This window comes from Lissotriton helveticus, chromosome 2_1 (assembly GCF_964261635.1).
Source record: "Lissotriton helveticus chromosome 2_1, aLisHel1.1, whole genome shotgun sequence".
Classification (NCBI taxonomy): Eukaryota; Metazoa; Chordata; class Amphibia; order Caudata; family Salamandridae; genus Lissotriton; species Lissotriton helveticus.
Genome location: NC_136059.1, coordinates 431,929,794 through 431,944,969, shown reverse-complemented (window position 1 = coordinate 431,944,969; position 15,176 = coordinate 431,929,794). Strand labels below are relative to the sequence as shown.

General features: G+C 44.6%; 1 pseudogene; it reads left to right on the top strand.

The window, feature by feature from the left end:
- Positions 1-1,785: 1,785 nt before the first annotated feature.
- On the top strand, positions 1,786-14,903 carry LOC144820121 (putative tRNA(His) guanylyltransferase; annotated as a pseudogene).
- The last annotated feature ends 273 nt before the right edge of the window (positions 14,904-15,176 follow it).

Genomic DNA, 15,176 nt, shown 5'->3' with positions numbered 1-15,176 from the left:
GGAGCCCCTTCTTGTCCCAGCCCGTGGCCAGGGTTGGTCTATCAACATTATCGATAAATATAATCTGTGTGGTATGTCCTTGTACCTTTTCCCTTTCTCACCTTTCCCAGGTACCAATGTCTAAAGGTATTTCCATAAAAACCTGCATAATATATGTTTTAATAATTATTTTCTTACTTACAAAGTTCCTAATTTCACTACTGTGGCTCTTGACTCACACAATAGTGCATAGATAAAGTGTTTAAACTTACTTGAGTCTGTGGTTATTTCATGAAGGTAAATGTTATTCTCTACCTATTATTCTAACTCCCTGATGCTTAGATTTAGGACTTAGAGCACAAGTGACAAGGATTTGGTAAGTCATGGTGTACAGGTATAAGTCCTAAATGTGAATAAAATTCTGATAGGCAGGAACATATGTTGGATTACCAGTTCAAGGTGTGAATGTTTATGGGCCCAGGTGAGTATGGTAAACTGAGCTGGTAATCCCGCGCCATCAGTACGGTCCCCAGCTCTGAAGGGAGATCACTAGAGAAGTGTAGAGCTGGTGGATACTCCCCCTCTTTAATGGCCTATATTAGATTTTCCTTCCAGGGTGCCTGGCATGGTGATACCGGACCTCAAAATGGCGGCGATCCTCTTGAAGGCCGAGACCTTCTTGCAGCAGATCCTCTAAGAGTGCCGAGAACACCGCAACAAGAAAGGAGAACTCTCTGCGGGAGGCAACTTAGGGATAACACAATTTTTGCCTGACCCTAAAATGGAGGAGGTCAGGCGGACTCGGGCTTTGAAGACTGCCTCATGGCTGAGCATCAAACCAGGCAGGTTGCTTCTGTTCGGTGATGGGGGTCCATCACTGTGCCCTGAGGTCGGGCCCAGTGCACAGTCACGCCCAGGAGCTCGGGCTTTTTTGATCTTCTTGCACTAGACCATCCTGGCACCTGTAGACTCCCTTGGTCAAGATGGTTGACATGTGAGGAGCTCCGGCCGGGAGCTCCCTGGCTAGGGATTACCTTCCCGGCTAAAATCCCTGGAGTTCTACCCCCTCCTTGAACCTTTGGACTAACCTGAGGTTACATGGACGGCGGCCCTTCAACTCTCAAATTTATGCAATTTAGGTTTGTGATCTTCTGATGGGCTGTGAATTTTGCTGAACTCGGAGCATGAACAATCAAGGCCGCTGCCCGGTGGAGCTGTTTTATCAGCTATAGAGGAGATTAGTCTCTGGTTCACCCCCTCGGCTATCACCTACTCAGCCGGACATTGGACATGGTTTCCCTCGTCCCTCCGCTGTGTCTTCTTTCCTCCCCGCCATCTGACGAATCCATCCCCTGAAGTACTTTCCCCCTTGCCGAACTGCCCGACCCGATCTGCATTCCCTACCCATTTGTGCCTTCCCCCCTCTTCCTTCTTTGCCTCTCTGGACATGTGTCTTGGTTATGCTATGCACTAGTAACTCATGTTATTGTGTAACACTGTTTGTTTTCCCTATGTTATACTTGGCTTCCGTAACATTTTATAATTTGTAACTCGCTGATCCTCATGTAAAGCGCTCTGATACCTCCGGGTCTAGCCAGCACTATATAAAACTCTGCAAATAAAATAAATAAATAAATAATTACCTACGCTTCACCCAACTGCCCACCATTCCATGGATCCGCAAGACCAGGACTGGAGGAAAATCCTTCTCCTACCTCGCCGCCAAGACCTGGAACACCCTGCCACTCCACCTCACGAAAGCCAAGTCGGTGTGAACTGCCTCAAACCCCAGTTTGAGAGTTAGCCATGTTCCTGGCTACTGATGATGGGGTGGAAGAGGATAGTGAACCTCTCCCTGCCTACCTGTTTGTCAAGGAGCAGGATGACTTGGAGTCAATGTTTGATTAATTCAGCATTCCGTCCATCATCTGTTCTTTTTGCATTTGTCACGCTAAGTGGGGTGGGTATGCCAAGACGTGGGTCCCGTGCTCGCTACGCCACCAGATTCAAGCTAGCCTGGCTGATGAGGTTGTGTTGCCCTGAACCCGGTCCCAGGATGCCTGCAGTTCGGACTGATTTGCAGTTGGGTGGGTCTAAACTGGAATGGCATGGCGTGCAACAAATCTATGGATTTAACCCAGGCCTGTGACTGGGGGTGAATGTTTTATTAATTCAGCATTCCGTTCATCATCTGTTCTTTTTGCAAGCAGCAGGATGGGTTAGTAGAAGGTGTGGTGCTCTCCCCTACACTGACCCTGGAGCAGCAGAGCGACTGTCGCCAGTCGTTAGGGCAGTTTGCCACGCTGTTCTCACTCACCCCAGGAGTCACCCGTTGGTGCACTCTATTAATCAATCAATCATGGGTTTGTATAGCGCGCTACTCACCCATGGGGGTCTCAAGGACAGGACCGGAGGGGTGTGGGGGTGTGGGGCGGCTCCGGATCAGTCGAAGAGCCAGCTCTTGAGGTTCTTCCTGAACGTGTGCAGGGTCGGGGAGCGTCTGATGTTCACAGGGAGCTCATTCCAGGTTTTGGCTGTGATGTAGGAGAAAGCTCTCCCACCGGTTCTCTTTCTGTGGATGCGGGGGACCTCTGCCAGGGTGAAGTGAGCATGATATAAATCCAGGATTTTTTGACGATTCAAACAAAATTTCTGGATCACATGTCTTACTTCCATTGCCTGAAGGTCTGGAAATGGGCAGTACACAGGTGGTTGGCATCTCCTCCCTCTCCCAGGACCTATGAGAGGAGTAAAAATAAAATTCTACATTGGTCACAGTGTCCTGAGTAACATATATGAAGAGTAAGGCCAAAGTCATTTGACAAGACATAACAGCTTCATGGGCGATTCCACATATTCCACATCATCATTGTCTACTGGTAAACATCCACCAATAATATCCATTGTGGCACTCATGACATTTCATGTGAAATACTGCACACCGCAAACACTTTGGCGATATACACAGTAATGCACTACACAGATGAGGTACTATAAAGGACATAACATGTGAATGGAGTCTATCAAATGTAAACCTGTTAGGCCTCATTTGTAGTGGTGGTGACGCACTTAGCTGTCACAAGTACTGTCTTTCCTACCGCTAAAATGACAGATGCCTTACCCCGCATATAGGACATTTGGGACCTCCGCCACCGCTGTAAGTCGACTGTGCATTGGGCAGCTATAACCATGATGGACACTGCCATAGGCTAATGTTGGTGACAGTGGTATCGGCAGTCCAATCGCTGTGTGTGTCCATGCTGATAGCCACATAAGTGGCATACATGTACGCCATGGGTTGAAACATAACTCACCTGCCTCCTGACTCTGCTGCTATCAACACCTCTGTCACTTAAGCTGCTGTTTGCCACCTCTGGGAGCAATCATGCTAGTCCATGCAGGTGAGAGTGCCCCTGCCTTCTCTCCAGAGGAGCTGGAGAAATGTGTAGAAGACTCCCTTTCTAAGTATGGCCTGCTCCATGGCTCACCAGAGGATCAGGTACATATCTCAAATACCATTTTTCACTATGCTCAACTTCTTGCTTTTAATTCCCCAAGGCCACACTGCCTCTGAGTCCCTGAGTGTAACCATATTGTGTTGCTTTCTGCAAAGGAGTGGTCCCTACATAGGGTAATCGAGTAATGGATTATGAGGCACTGTACATTGTGCAATGAACATCAGCAAAGTAACGTGTGAAAATCCCTAAATTGTACTTCTGTTACATGCATAGATAGATGCATGTGGTACATTTCATTGTACCTATCATGGTTTCTCACATCACGTCATGGTATATATGCAAAGGTATTTTATAGGCTTTACACCCTGAGCTGTGAGCTCATGGTGCCTCAACTGCATGCATGGAACCCCATTCATGGCTCCACTAGATGAAGTACACAGTCGGAAATTGCTGCCGTTCTATCTAATTCATAGTGTTGGTATTCTTCTATACATCAGCTGTAGAGTTCTACCCTTGAACCCCAGTCCGTACCATAGGCGGATATAGCCACTGGATGTACCACCACCCTTTTAACTTTACTGAGGTACCGTGTCTCCTGCGGTTCTACCTTAGTCAATAATGCAATGTTATATAGGCATGAATTTAATGTCCTGAGGATGATCCCTTTATTTCTAAACAGGGATCAAAACGCCGTCGACACTGTAGACGTTATATGCATATGATTGTATTATAGAACATGTCGTAATAGTGTGTTTTTGCTTTATCAGTCTGAAAAAAGTTGTATTGTACGCAGACCCCATGTTGCCCTTGCCTGAACCCCTCCTTTTGTTTGTCGAACAGTTTATCTGTGGTAGTTGGACACAGGCTGTGTCCCACTTGAATCGGTATGAATATTTGACTACAAACCTAAGTACTATATATTAAATCCTGTCCATCTGGACAAAGAATATAGAAACTATTTAGTCTATATTTATTTGCTACACTTAACTTGTACTGTCTGGGGACCACTGTCTTTAGAAAAACTGTATACTGTTAGGAGCATTTGAGGATGATGTTAGCCATGTGTACAATCCCACAGATCACTCAACCCACATCAGGTTTGACAAAGCTGTTGTCTGGGAGGTAGCTATACCTCACAGACCCTTCTGAGGGCCATACACCCTTATGGTCACATATTCGATAGGCAGAAGAATCACTTTAATGTATTGATTTGCTTGAAATGTGAGGTTCATTTGAGATTAGTATGCTCAACCTGCAGAGAGCAAGGCATGACAATAAGTTGTGGGAAGTCTGGGCCATGGCCCAGGCTGGGGCAGAATTACTGCGGCAAGACAACTGATGCACAGAGTAAGCAGACTATAGACCTGCAGAGCCATGGATGTTCCCAGATGTTTTTTCCTTATCACTAGTAGCACTGATAACTGTTTTTTGGGCCATATTTGGAATGGTGGCTGGGATGACCCACTGACCAAATACTTCTTTCCATTGTCAATGTGTGAGGTTCACTTACGATACTCCCCTTACTCACACAGGTCTGTTGTAACTTTTCCAGAAGCCATGCTGTCCCTGTACAGGTCTATTGCACATCTGACACATGGACAGAGTAGATAGTTGGTTAACTCTGAATAGAGCATTGAAATGCTAATCAGCACCTTTGTCACATTAAATCCAATGAAACAACAATGGTATGTGGAATGTCATTTCTGTTACAGTGCCACATTTGGAAAAATGTGTGTCCTGTACATACCACACAAACATATTGTGACATAGTTAAATATCCCAATCAGGAGTACAAATGTCCACACATCCCCCAGAGAGGTAGCTGCCAGGGACATACACCCCAGCCCTTTTTAATGTGACCATATTGTAAGGATGGTGTGTATACTATGGTACTCGGCTCTATGGACCATCTGCATCAGATCAATGGGCCTGGCAGTGAAGGTGTCTGTACGGTCATGCAGACGTAGTTAATCCTACAGAAGGTAAATATGGTGTGTTGTGTGTCTTGGTACCACTCATCACATTCCATGTAGGAAGGCCCTGGCATATATGATGTTAGAGGGCTGGCTCAGTCAGTGTACGTCATGACCAGGGTTGAGGTGAGTCAGCAGATGACCATAAAAGTGTGTATTCATGCTTTAGTAGTGCTTAGCATATGACAATTTACACATGTTTTGTGTTGACTCTTTAGGAATGTTTGTGCTAGGTGTAAAAAAAAGTGATTCAACCATAAAGATATCCTGAAACTTCCAGTTACAATCAGTTTCTACATCCATTGCATCCATATAGGTCAACACCCATCAGTAGAAAGCCCTTTGGATAGGAATCACCGGGAAGGTGCGGACCCTGGGGTCCTTCAACCGGTGTAGTGTCCACTACAGGAAGAGGTGGGAGGACTGAGGCGCTGGACCTGGAAGATCGTGGAGGTCCAGCTGGTGAAGTCCTCTCATAGTGGAAGGGACATGTGCCAGATCCTGACCCCCCCCCCCCTCCTACTAGCCTGCATATTAGTGGTGGCCTACCGAGAGCTTGATGGGCAGTTCAGGACCCAAAAGCAGCAACACCGGATGAGTGCTGGCCAGAGTCATACACGTTACTTTGCCAACTTTGTGTGTTCCATGTCGGCATTTCCAAACTGAAATTGGTGGTGGCCCACGTGCCACACACAAGCTGAGCAACTGTTTGTGTTGGTCTTATAGTAGGTGTCCGCTGCTGTGCTGTGCCTATTGTCTTTCTGACTAGGAACACAGCAGAGTCCTGTTCACATCCTTAGTGCACCAGGAGAACCAGATCAGGTAGCTGCCTTCTGAGCATATAGCATATTGTGGAGTCCTGCCCCGCCCTAACTGGACTGGGGGCACAAGAAGACCCCTCCGCCAGCAGGTTCTCCTTGAGCGTAGGCTCTGTCATACCAGTCCAGGCCTTCCATGTGGGTTCAGGCTGAAGTAAGTCTCATGATAATATCGCCACCAATCAACTCGCCACGCGGTTCAGCAGGGGGGCCTATCCCTCCAGTGCCCTGGGAGCTGACATCTCACCTCTATAGACTTTGCTGACTCACTCGTATGCAGTCTGTGGCCAGGGCCTCATGGCACGGCACTGATTTCTCCCGACTATGGGCTCCAGTCAGGCAAAAAGGCACCCTAGTGGTGGTGGGCATTTATCCACCACTGAAATCAAGTCAAGGATAGAGGGTTCAACCCCCAGTAGCACAGAGATGTTCAGAATTATTCTACTGGCAGCGATGCCCCCCTATGCAATGGCCATCTTGCAGCGGGATCTCTAGCATCCCCCCAATTCTTTCAATTTTTAGCTGTAAATTGGGGGTCCATTGTCACTTAACATAAATTTTGGGATACCTTCTCTCAGGAACATTTTTCAAGGAAGGAAATAATCACAGATGAGTCATCCTTGATCCGAATGTCAATTTCTGGACATTTAGAATATATATCAAAGTGAACAATTTTTGTATTAAACATATCTGTGGAATTCACAATGGGAACCAAATCATCCATGCTAACTCATCCCAGGGATTCTCTAGGCATTCCCTAAGAGCTAGTGCTGGTCTGAAAAGAGATTGTGATTTTTCAGAATTGGCACACAGTTCATAAGACCTCACACATTTTTCAATGTCAGAATCTGCCCCTACCCACCAATTCAAGAGCTTCACTCTTTGTTTGGATTTTACTGTGCCTAGGTGTCTTTCTTGTGCAACGCTATCACCCCTTAAGATGAATTCATGATCATTAACAGATAACTCACCCTTAAGCTCCTAAAACTTTTTGCATTCCCCAGTCAATTTGCGTTTCTTAGACCACCTATGCATAATATGATTCTTTAAGACACGCATGGTTTCATCACCTTCATACCCATGCATTTAATCCTCCTTCAAGATGGTATTATTATCTTCAACCACTGCCACACAGTACTCATCCCAGACATTAGCAGAATATACTTTCAAGGTTAAGGGTGATTTGCTTAAGTAATCCACTACCCTACTTTTGTTCCTACATAAATGCTCCACATCATAAGTGAAATCTAGGGGGCATATTACCAACAACTAGCGATAATTTTTGTCTCTAACTTGTTTAGAGACAAAAATTATCGCCGCACATCGGCGATTTTTATCGCAGATAAACCTTGCTATTAGCAAGGTTTATCGCAAATGCGATAAAAAACGGCCGCAATGCATGAATATCGCTGAAAAGTCAGCGATATTCATGCATTACCGAGCTAATGCTCTTAGCCATGTTATCCACCTCCCATTGGATAACATTGCTAAGAACTGCTCAGGGGCAGGCGTTAGCTTTTGGAGATATTCGCGCTTAGTGCGAATATCTCCAAAAGTTGGTAATAGGAGATAGGGATGTTAGCGACTGTTTCAAGTCGCTAACATCTTGGCACGCCCACTTTGCATGTCATTAGTGATAAATATCACTGACATGCAAAGCGGGGCCCAAGATGGTCGCTATCTCCTACTAGCTGTCGCTAACTGGTGTTAGCGACAGCTTGGTAATAGGGAGATAATTTTATCTCCGCTTTCTTGGCTTTTAAAGCCAAAAAAGCGGAGATAAACCCCCTTGATAATATGCCCCCCGAAGTCTTAGGGACATTCTGGCAATGCGTGTAATTGTCTTAAAAAAATAACATCTGGTGTTAAAACCTTCACCAGTGGCTTATGGTCGGTGCATAGCATAAACCGTGAACCTCAAAAGATGCTGCCTGAACTTCTCCATTACTTATACTGTGGTCAAGATATCTCTCTGCATCACAGAATACTTCTCCTCTGTGGGTGACAAGGTGCAAGAAGCAAAAGATACTGTGTACTCTGAGCCTACTTTTGAAACTTTTGTCCAAACTGCTCCCAGCTCCTTAAGACTCGCATCAGTTGTTAAATGCTATGTGCAGTGGAATCAAATCCTTGTAAAGGAACAGCTTTGCAATCGTTTTTCTTAACTCTTTCAAATTACTTTTGCAAATCCTCACTTCGTTTGAATTCCTGCTGATCTTTGAACATCTGCCTTAGAGCATAGGTTTTATCAGCAAATCCTTTACAGTAGTAATAGGAATAGAATTCCATCAATCCTAAAAAGCATTTTACTCTTCCTACTACTCCTTGCTAGTAGGCACAGGAGGATCACTTATTGACTCAATAATCTCCTTATGAGAAATTTATGATACACTAACTCTGTTAAGACTTGATTGTGAATTTGCATTTCTTCAGTTCAGCAGTCAGCCCCTTGGCTGACAACTATTTAAGCACTATTCTCAGTCTAGGATCTTGTTTATCTTTTCCCATTACCAGGAAATCATCCCATAAAAATCCCAAAACAACTGATGCATAAGATAGTGGAAAACGGTAGCTGCTGATGCCAAACCTAACTGCATCTACACAAATCCATAACAACCAAAGGGAATGACAAAGGCTGCCAACTTTTTGCAACTGAGGTAAAGTGGGTTTTTGTAGAAAACCATTTAACACACTTGGGGACATAGTTATGAGCCCAGTTGCATTGCTCTTGCACCACGCAATGTGGTGCAAGAGCGATGCAACTTGAAAAAAAGATTTGTGAAGCAATGTAAGGCCCTGAGTTGCTTTTTAAATCTAGACTAAAGCAACTCAACACAAATTGCTGCGTTGCCTTACTCTGCACCAGGGAGGCATTCCATGGGCATTGCGTAAGTGTTTCCACACACCTCCCATGGTTTTTGATGCATTCCATATTTACCAGAACTGGTGAACCTGGGAATGCACCATAAAGATGTGTCTCCCCAGGTGAGGCCTAACAAGGAGAAGTATATGTATTTCTTCTCTTTAATTCCTCTTTCTATGTGTGCTGCATTTTGCAGCACACATAGAAAGAGGAATTTACCTCTCCAGGTTGTTTGCAACGCAGGCACCCTTGCACCATAGTGCAAGTGGGACTGTGTTGATTCTAGGCAGCCAAGCAGGGCCAGTGCTGGGACAATGACAGGACTTTATCATATTATTTTAAATATGGAGCATTCCTGCCCTTTCCCTGTAATGCAGCACAATATGGAGATTTGCTGCCCTGCGTTGTTACTTTGCCCTTAATATAGTCTTTGGTTTAAGCTAGAGGCTCATTAATCTTGGGTAAAAGAAACCTGTCTACTGCAATATTTTTGTTGAGGTCGCTAAGGTCTTTGCTGAGTCTTATCTTAACATTAAACTTTCTCGCAACCAACAACTGTGCCATTCAACGCTTTCCACTACCTCAATGATTCTGTTCCGCTCCAATTTGTCTAATTCTTTAACCACTTCCTCTGTCCTGCTCCATGCTGTATTCCTCACTTTGTGACATACTGGTCAAGCATCATTTTTTAGTATGATCTAATGTGAAAATCCATTTAACTTCCCAACATTACCCCAAAAAATATTCTGAAATTCTCTTAGTGTCTCTATTTACATATGTACCATTAGATCTCCCAACAACATCACTTGATCCTTGCTGTTTGGACCCAGAGTGATTCCCAAACCTCTTTGTTTAACCCACTCTAAAACTTGAGGCCCATTTTCCACCACATATAGCTTCCTTACAGTTGTTTTACACTTAAACGTAAAGGTCCATGGGCATTTCCTCTTCAGTGTAGGTTACAGGGTGGATACCAGAAGGAGTCAGATCATTACCAAACTTGTCCTCTCATACAGAATGCTCAATAATTGTGTAAGGAGACCCAGAGTCCTCCAGAATCATTATCTAAAACCCCTATTTTATTTTCATCAGGCAAGAAGGCTTGCTTTTAAGACTCATGCCTATATCTTGTACTGAGTAATCAGTGCTTGATGTACCCTCAGTATTTACTGACTCCTTATCCGAAATCAGGGTTCCCAGTAAAATATTTTAAAGTTTAATTTACTCTCTGTTTCTTACATGCTCTAGCAAAATGACCAATAATGCCACAAAACGAGCATTTAGACTTAATGGTGCTACCATTTTTGTCTCTAGCTTGATGATCTTTATTACCAAATGTATTGTAACCTGGACACATCAGCTTCAATCTTGTTACTTTGACTTCTTTTTACAGAACTCTTCCAAGAGGACTTCAAATTCCTATTCTCAGCTTTGGAAGAACTTGCAGAGGCTCCATAGATGGGCACATCCGCTTTGGCATCAGGAAAGTTGTTTGCTATAAATCTGACACATCTTTTGGATAGTTGTTTTTTTGACGATCATGATAACATACTTTGGCGGAGGATCTCCAGTAACCCATAGACTCTCCAATCCCGACGTCCAACCCATCATGGCCCAGGCTGCGCAGTAGTTTTTTTTTACTTGACGGTCGAAAGTCATCTGCATTGTCTTCCTCAATGGATGAGATATAGTTTATGATGTATTCCTTCCACTCTGGTCATTTGATTTATCGATCACAAGTATTTGAGAGAAAAAGCAATGGAGGTGTAAAAGTGAAAGTTTTGGCACACATAGTCCCTGTAAATATATGCTTAGAAAATCCTGAAAACACAGTGTTGCATCCCAATCCTTTTTGGTGTGAGAGGGTACATGAGACTCAATGAAATAAATGCGTCGCAGCCCAAACAAAACCGACCACAATGTGAGGTCATGTAGCGTGACCCCTGTGCCGATTGCCGCAGTACAGGCAGGTGCGGCTCGCACAAGCAATGTCGCATGCTCAGCAAGTTTGCAAATGAAAGTGCACTGTCTAAAGGCTCACGCTAGTTAAACTCACTTCTAGGAGTCAAACGGAAGAGGTGACAGGCAAGAATGGAATCTCAGGCATTGTGCCAGGCAATAGCCTAAGAGTCTTGGCACTGGGACATGTGATTCTCTCATTCCTGAGTGAGCTGAAAAGACATGGGACATGTCCACACAAGCCCGGAATCTGCAGGCGGCCCCAGCCAGCTCCCAGGTGGCAAGTGACACCTTCCTTCTCAATGCAGTGAAGTTAAGCGTGGATGGATTGCCAATGGCTTGGAGAAGTAAACTTGCCATTTGCCACTTGCCACTTTGCTATATAGTCAGTTCAGTTCATTGAAGAGGGCAGATATTTGACAAAGGAGGCAAAATGGGCCATGTAAGTTGGCTGGCCAAATGGTACTGTTCATATTCTTGGGTGCATGTGGAATGGATTAGGGATAGTCATCTCACAATAGAAAAGTTTACAATGGACAGGGTTGGTGGCTACCGTGGAGCTTGACAGTTATTTATTGATAAGTGCAGAGACATAGAAAGGAATAGATTATTCTGCAGATTCAACATTCCTTCCTTGTTCTATTGCCTGAGCAGTGAAGCCTCAAGTGGTTGAATAATCTATTCAACCTTAGGGATCGAATGGTCACATGGAACCCTTCACCTTGTTCTCTTTCGTCACTGCAGATTTTTTACGTCTGATTAGGTCTCGCCTACGCAGCACACATGCGCCGCATAGGAAAAAGACCTGTAGCAATCGCTACGCTTTTTGTCCCAAAAACGTGTACGCGTTGCATTGCCTTCAATGGCAATGCGTGCACATTTGATGATTCCCTTGCGGGAGCGAGCTTGACATCATATGTTTGTAATTAACTTGCATGGTGCCCCTGGCTCGCTCCCGCATGGGAAACGCTTTGTGTGCTTTTGTTTTTCAATGACCGTTATTAGGTTTTTTAGAATACAACCATGCATGTTCGTAAACCTGATATTTGTTTTCTGTGCAGGTTTTCTGAGCAACACAACTTCTCCAAGCCCAATGATGCATGGGCCCTGAACTTGATGAACCGCTGTGCACAGAATGTAATGCAGGAGCTGGAGGACATTTTGCTTGAGTATGGCCAGAGTGACAAATAAAGCTTCGTCTTCCACAAGAAATCAAATTGGTTAAAGAGGCGAGGCAGGTGAGTAAGGTGGAACTGCAGCAAGAAGGAAGAAAACTGATGTGTTGCCACTTTTTGTAGCTTTTGAAAAACATTGTCCTTCCTTTGTGAGCGTGCATGCCCAGTGACCTAGGAGTGCACGCACCCTCTTCCCCCTAGCATGCAGTAGCTCAAGATAGAATAGTACATTATGCGTGCAATTAGGTGTGGTTTTCTCACCTATTACAGAAAAAAGTGACATGAAACCTGCAGTAAATAAGCCGGATGGTAGACTCGTGAGCTCTAATTTTGAGTCAAAAGTCATTGCGTTGATTTTGTTTAACCCAGCTTGCCTATATTTCTCTGTTGCAGTTTTGAAATAACCAATAATGTGAAACACATATAGCCACAAAGGTATTTTAACTGACTGCACACAATTATTTCCTCGTTCAGAGACATAGGTCTGAACTCATGTGTGGGCTTCTTTGTGTCTCCACAGTTTAGAGTCTTTAAGTAAGACCAAGTCTGAAAAGCGGTAGTACGATTTTCTCAGATTGTTGGTATGTGTTCTCTCTCCCATCCCTACCTCCTTCCATACTACTTTTTTCTTTCTCCCAGTTTTATGGAAATTCTTCTGCTGTGTCCATTGCTTGAAATGGAAAAATAGAAGTGAAGGTTTATAATGCTCTCCCTTGCCCTGTCGCTGTGATACTTAGTGTACTATTTAAATATTGTATTTCTGTGATGCTGCTTTCTAATGCTATATCTCCTCCCCTTTCCCACTCGTAACCATCTGTTTTCTATTTGCGTTACCCTCTACCCATCAGTAAATTTATGACTCACGTGGCCTCCCAGTTTGCATCAAGTTTTGTCATTTACTGGAAAGATTACTTTGCGGAGCAGCCCCTCCTCTACCCACCGGGATTTGATGGCCGAGCTGTGCTATATCTGAGCGACCAAAACCTGAAGGACTGCCTCAGCTGGAGACAAGCAGATTGTAAGCCACGTGGGAACCGTGGGAACGCTAGCAGGGCTACTGTCAGCAGCTGCGAGTTGACCTTGACAAGGAGACTATTGGGAAGTGTCAGTAAGGTCACACTGACCAGTAAAGAGTGGTTGATGATGCCCAAAGAGATTATTGGGCACGGATGACGGGAAACTCGAGGAGAGGGGGCCCTTTTAAGAGAGGGGATAGGGCACTGGTGTAAGATAGTAGGAGAGTGGTAGAGGCTACAACATTTCTGGGGCGGGGGAAGAAGTAGTAACAAGATTGGTTGTGGATGACTGACTTTATTTGCTTTCTATGTATATTACGGTATCTTGCATTCTGCTTGCATTCTGTGTAAGTTGGAATCGGAGTGAGTAGCACTCGGAAGGAATAACGTCTTTTTTCAACTGACATTGAACTGTTACTTGCATTTCTTCCTCAGACCACATTAACAACCTGTATAACACTGCTTTCTTGTCGCTCGTCCAGGGAGGAGGTCTGACACCAGTGCAAGCGCAGGAGAGGTTGCGGGTAAGGAACTTTATTGTGGAAAGATCGCCTGCAGTCTATAACAATTAGTGGTTTTAATGTGTATATTAACCAGTGACTGCTGGCACTCTGCATTGGCCATGCATCTTTTCAGGGCGAAGGTAGACGAGATGTCATCAGCATACAGATACGGTGGCAGGGTATGTCTTGCTGTCATCACAGTCTTCTTCCTGTGTGGGACTTAAACCCTTTGGTTCTTACGAGATGTCATCACCCAACGCAGCAGGATCTTGCATTCTCATTGGTGGGGGGTAGGACCTGGCATTCTCCATGGCGAAGTGGTGTCAGTGGCAGAAATATCCTGTACAAAGAATGCAGCGATGCTGTCCGCATTTTGGTTCAATTTATTCAACAGGGTCCTCTTAATTGCAGTAGGGATCCTTGGCAACAAGTCCCAGCAGTGCGGCTTGATGCGTCATCTTCACTCCTGTGCTGTCACCCAGAAGCAGTCTCCCACTCAAGAGCCCAGCGCCCCCAAGTCAATGGCGCTGTTCTATTTCTTTAGAACGCAGGAGGCAGAACAGTCTGATGCCATTCAGCCTAGGTCCTCGGCCTTCATTTGTTCTGCTGGGTATTGGATCGATAATGCAGACCTGGCACCAAGGCACCGCAAAGAGCTTTAATGTTGTATCTGGAGGATTCCGCACACAATGTAGTATTGTAATCCACCTGAAACAATTACTGAAACCAGGATGTGATGAAGAGGGCAAGACATTTAATTGTAACCGTCATTGACAGTACACTGTGCATTTGTTTTTTACTGAGCACTTATTTACAGTTTGAGGAACACTGCAGATCTCATGTTTGTGTCTTCTCTTTCCACTGTACAGTTGCTGCCGATAAGAACGAGGCAGCACCAGAACATGGGCTTCTATGGGAATTCACAAGGGCATATTATCAAGCCCATTATCGCCGCTTTAACAGCATTTTCCTGCCGCTAAAACAGCAATAATTTTAACGCCGTTTCTTGATAATATGCCCCGAGATTCTGTTTAGTGAATTCAATATTAATTATAACAATGAGCCCTTATTGTACCGGAAAGGAACTCTCCTGCTGTGGAAAAAGGAAACTGCATCAGCCAGTGCTGGAGGACGTACGTCTGAGAGCGAGTGTCGTTAAAGAGATTGTACTTGTGTGCAACACCCTAGTTAACCTGAGCCAGTAGTAAAAGACTCTATTATCAGATTTACACTGCTTATACAATCCAACAAGCACTGGCATAGCCAACAGGTCTCGCCATTGGGGCCTTATAAGTGTTTAGTTATCCTGCACAATATCCTTGGTGCAACAACATCAAGTATTGCATAGCTAAACACTTATAAGGTCCCAAAGGCGAGATCTATTGGTTATGCCAATACTTGTTTTTTTTTTCTACTGTTATAACACTGCGCT